A 5,158-nucleotide genomic window follows, 5' to 3' on the forward strand; every position below is an offset into this window, starting at 1 on the left:
TTCAAACGCGAGTTTTGGGCAGTAGAGTAGCACTTGTTGTCTGTCATTTCTCTGATCTCAAATGCAGACAGGGTTTTAGGTTTACGCGGCGCGATGCAATGCAACGCAATGCGTAAAAAGACAGTATAAGTCATTATAATCAGTAATTATGTCCCCACTGGATGCAACAAATGCCTCGTTTGTAATGGGTTTTAATGTTTTTGTCTCGTCGCTCCGGCCGGACACGGCATCAACAGTATGTGAGGGGCGTAACATTTCCGTCTCACGCTTGAGGTATTCGGCCAATCACAACGCACTGGATAGCTGGCCAATCACAGCACACCTCGCTTTTTCAGACCGCTGAGCTTTGTAAAAATCGACACGTTTCAAAAAGGCGGGGCATAGAGGAGAAACAATAATGTACAGTATGTGGAAAATAATGTGTTTTTTTTACTTTAAACCGCATAAACATATTTCATTATACCAAATACACAAAATAATGTTCTTTTTAGCAGCATTATATGACCCCTTTAAAGTGTTTTATGCAAGATTTTTACATTGACAAATTTGAGGTTGACATTAGTCATATTTCTGTATTTAATAAAATATGTAAAAAAAAAAAAAAAATTATCTTTTTTGTGTGCGTTTATTGCACTTTTGAGCTACTTATCTAGTTACTATGGATTTCTTACATGCATAGCCAGTATTCAAATTGGGGATGTAAGGATTGTATTGATATATGGCATATGAAAATACTCAAAAGAATGACAGCACAGCATGTAAAAATACTAAGATATGCTCTGGCGGAACTGTTCCATGGCAGGTCTTAAAGTTAAATGACAAAACATACTCACTTTCACGTATTCGAGAATCGGAATATCAGATTGTTGATGACATGGTAAGTTTGTACATATTTTGAATAAAAAAGGAAAAACTAAATAAAAGCGATACTGTCATACAATGTTATTGTGGCTGCGGTGTGACAAACATGACGCATCGCTATGGAATCAATAAGGGGAAACATTCTAAAATAACATTCTTAATATTTGACAGGCAATTTTCGGTCCATTTTATTTTGCTTTACAAATTTGCTTCCACAAATTCGCTGTTTCAAATGTGGCAGAATATTCAGCATTGCACATCCGGGACCTGCAGGAATAGCAGTAGAGTACAGATGCATGATCTCCATCTGCTGTTATTCGCTCACCAGCAGGTGGTGTAAAGCAACCGGTAGGGCAAGTCATTCATTCACAAAAACTAATTTGCAGAAATGGAGCAATCAGTAAGTATATGTTATGATTATCAGGGCCAGTATATATGCCACAAAGCTGTGTTTACATTTAATTCGGCATCATTGCAGTTACTCATTTCCCCATGTAGTCTACATGTATGCAGCTTTCTCTACTGCAAAGGAGATTATAACAATATTCTCCCTGACAGTGATGTACTGATCAAAATTACATCTGAAGAAGATATATATTGCTTTCGGTTGTTTCGTTTTCTTTTCTTGCTTTGTGCTATCTGTTGGTGAGTGACTAACAGCAGATGGAGATCATGCAGGAATAGCAGTACTCTACTGCTATTCCTGCAGTTCCTGGATGTACAATGCTGAATTTGAACCACTGAATTTGTTGAAGGAGATTTGTAAGTAAAATAAAATTGACCAAAAATTGACAGTTGAATATTATAAATCATTTTTAAACAGACTGAATATTTTAAAAGTGAAAGGGCAAAAATGGATTATTGAATTTTGAATTATGGAAAATGTGTTAGAAATATTTTTCATTTAAATTTTCACAGCTTAAATATAATCAGGATGAATTTTAGCTCCTAAATATGCAACCCCCTGTAATGCAATGCATTTTTTTTTTCAACTCAATTCAACAACAACAAAAACAGGAAAGCTGAAGTACACAAAAAGCATCACAATAGCATCAACACTAATAACAAATAACCAGGACAACTAAGGAGACAGGAACTAAATTGAGGAGGCATCAATACAATTCTGTTTTCAACTAAAAACTTACATTTTTTATGCATTTTGGCTGTTCATTTACACAACAACAGTATTTTTGGGCTATTTAGGGGTTAAATTGGATGGTTCATTGTTGCCAGCGATATGATATTAGCAGATACCTCAAAAAGATTCTGTGATACGTAACCATTCGATTCAGGGGTATATCAATCGATATATCGATATTATATATCATTTGACTGCATCTAACTAAAAAAACAAAAAACTCTCCCTGTTCTAACTTGCACTAATCTGAACAATGTCTGAAACTTTGTATTGCAAGCACTTCCTGTGTTTATTTGCCTCTTTATGATTAATCGCTTGTTGTATTTTTCAGTTGTAAGTCAGTTTTTGATAAAAGCGTCTGGTGAATGAATTAATGTAAAGTGAAAATTTTAAATGCACTAGTCTTCATTCAGAGCTACTGTTATGTTTTCAGATGTTTTTTTCACACATTGTTTCAACATCGCCAAACACAACAGAATGATCTTCTTCCTTCATGCCAGTTTTAATGATTAACTATTTCAATAGCAAACAAAGCAAGATACATGCTGTACATCCTCTCTCTGGTGCAGAGTATGAAAAGGTTATGAAACCTAAAATAGGTTAAACCAATTATACTGCACATTTAAACATAAAAGTGAATGTTTGAATAAGATTCCTGCCTTTTCCAATCAGAAACTGTATTGCGGTAGAACTTCAGCACATCTATACACAAATAACAGAGACTATATCACACAGTATTATCATTTTTCATTTTTAAATCCGTTAGAAAAACATGTTTATTACTTACCAACCGGACACCAAAAGCACAAACAACAGAATACAAATGTGAGCAACATTTTTTTTCAGTAGTTCAGGAGTGTGTAATACAGTTGTGCAGAGACACAGTCAATGTGATTACAATGACTTCAGTATGTGTGTTTCACAGTAGTTATTTGGGGCCAGTACACTGCGTACACACCTCACGCACCGGATGCCTGCGCGCGCCCAAAGACAGTAGTTGGACATAGCGGTGTATTAGAGGTAAAAAATTATATAAATACTGTTCGGTTTCTGGCACAAACCGATCGTTTCGTGTCTTAGGACATCAATGTGTCGTCACGAGCCGCAGGGTTTAATTTGGATTTGTCTGTGCATGTTTTTTTTACTCTCATAGATTTTGTTACCATTGCCATGCATTATACGACTGATAGACTGCAACGGTTGGAGTTAAAAATCATCATATGTGTTCTACTGAAGAAACAAATTCACCTACATCTTGGATGCCCTGGGGGTAAGCAGATAAACATCACATTTTCATTTTTGGGTGAACTATCCCTTTAAGTCTTAAGTCCTTTCCACACTGAGCGAAAAAAAGCAAAACAAATATCGGACGCGATGACGCTCTGGAATAAAACGACAGATTCCTATGGATGCTTCCACTTAGACCGCGAACATTCGCACACCGAAAATGCGAATGTTTTTTTTTTTCGAATCAGTCCGACGAATCTTTTCAGTTTCGAAAAGCGAAAACACAGGCCGGCCAATAAGATTGAAGACTGTATTAAAGACTGTATTGAGCACGAGCGTAAAAACACTTTCAACCAACATACAAAAAATATGGATGTCGAGATGTTGTTGTCATTGGAGTCTGAACATAGAGAACTTTTTGACAAAAGTCACACTGACTACAAGAACCAGGACAAAAAAATAAGTTTTGACCTAGTGTTTTTCGCCTAGTGTTGAGGCGTCAAATACATTTTCGGTCAGTGTCACTTACCGTGTAGGCGTCAAATTGAAGATGCGAACATTCGTTTCGCCTTTGATGTGAATATTCAATTCGCCGGACATTCGTCTTGCTTTTCACATCGTACCTTTAGAGTACATTCTATTGCTTCCAGGACTTGTCTCCAAACTCTCTAAAAAGTTTATCTCTATCGGCTGCTCCCGTCAGGGGTTAAACCCAGGGCTGGATTGGTAATCGGGCATACCGGGCATTTTCCCGGTGGGCCGACGCACTTAAGGCGCTGACAGAAGGTTTTTTTTTTTTTTGCCGATGACCATCACGCACGGACAGCGAGCAGCCAGTGGCCCATTGGTTTGTCTCCTGTATTCAATGCAAATCTGCGTTCTCGCTTTGGCTGGCACTGATCCAGAGACAGATGCGTTTGTACAGCGCTGCATTATAACCAATCACACACGATTCTGTTGAGCTAATGAATGCAATGGCCAATCAGAGGCATTCAGATCCCGATTACCAATCCAGCCCTGCTGCAATGCAAATCTGCGTTCTCGCTTTGGCTGGCACTGATCCAGAGACAGATGCGTTTGTACAGCGCTGCATTATAACCAATCACACTCGAGTCTGTTATCAGAGACGTTCAAATGAGTCATCTCATCGCTGAAACGCAGTGTTTTGTTCACTTGCTCGCTGACTGTGCAGATGTGCGTATGAATGTAAGTAAGATATTCATTTCACAGTTTAAACAGCTTCAGTGATTTAAATGGGAGTTTTTGAGAGTGCCTGAACTCTGGCTAGACTGAAGTGAAAATGTTCTTTGATCATTTAAATGTTCTTTGCTATCTGTAAAATGAAAATATTATAGCCTAATATAGTAGCCTAATTTACAATATTGTTATTAAATTCACATTAAATACAAAGTCAGTCGTGTTAAAAAATATTTTATGGCATGACACCCATATCAGGCCTATTTAAGTAAAAAGTCGGGGTTTTATGTGTAGTTATTAATAGATTACACTATTACTCTACTTTGTCACCCACAAATAACAATCTGGTACAAAAACGCATTTACTTACACATGTTTGAGAATCGAGATATTTCCTGATACACGTACAAAAAAAACATAAACCTATATTAGTTATACAGTGCTATTGTGGCTGCTGTGTCACATGACAAGCATGACGAGCAAAGATCAGCATTTATCTGAAATAAAAAGCTTTTGTAACATTATAGGCTACATATACCATTCAAAAGCTTGGAGTCAGTATATTTTTTTCCCTTGGGAAATGATAGAAATTAATACTTTTATTTAGCAAGTATGCTTTAAATTGATCAAAAGGGATGATAAATAAATGTATAATGTTACAAAAAAATAAAATTTCAGATAAATGCTGTTTTTCTGAACTTTCTATTCATCAAAGAAACCTGAAACAATTCTACTC

The 5,158-nt window shown here is 36.7% G+C and overlaps 2 protein-coding genes across 2 annotated transcripts in view; one reads left to right on the plus strand and one right to left on the minus strand.

The window, feature by feature from the left end:
* Positions 1-3,876, minus strand: part of LOC107568443 (transmembrane and immunoglobulin domain-containing protein 1-like) — a 21,336-nt gene extending 17,460 nt beyond the window's left edge. Inside the window, exon 1 of the mRNA XM_016254414.1 lies at positions 3,756-3,876. The gene's annotated coding sequence lies outside the window, so the exon portion shown is untranslated. The remainder of the gene's footprint in view (positions 1-3,755) is intronic.
* A 481-nt stretch (positions 3,877-4,357) lies between these two features.
* Positions 4,358-5,158, plus strand: part of LOC107568435 (uncharacterized) — a 9,760-nt gene continuing 8,959 nt past the window's right edge. Inside the window, exon 1 of the mRNA XM_016254405.1 lies at positions 4,358-4,432. The gene's annotated coding sequence lies outside the window, so the exon portion shown is untranslated. The remainder of the gene's footprint in view (positions 4,433-5,158) is intronic.

This window comes from Sinocyclocheilus grahami, unplaced genomic scaffold (genome assembly GCF_001515645.1).
Source record: "Sinocyclocheilus grahami isolate Dianchi unplaced genomic scaffold, SAMN03320097.WGS_v1.1 scaffold1244.1, whole genome shotgun sequence".
NCBI classification, from domain to species: Eukaryota; Metazoa; Chordata; class Actinopteri; order Cypriniformes; family Cyprinidae; genus Sinocyclocheilus; species Sinocyclocheilus grahami.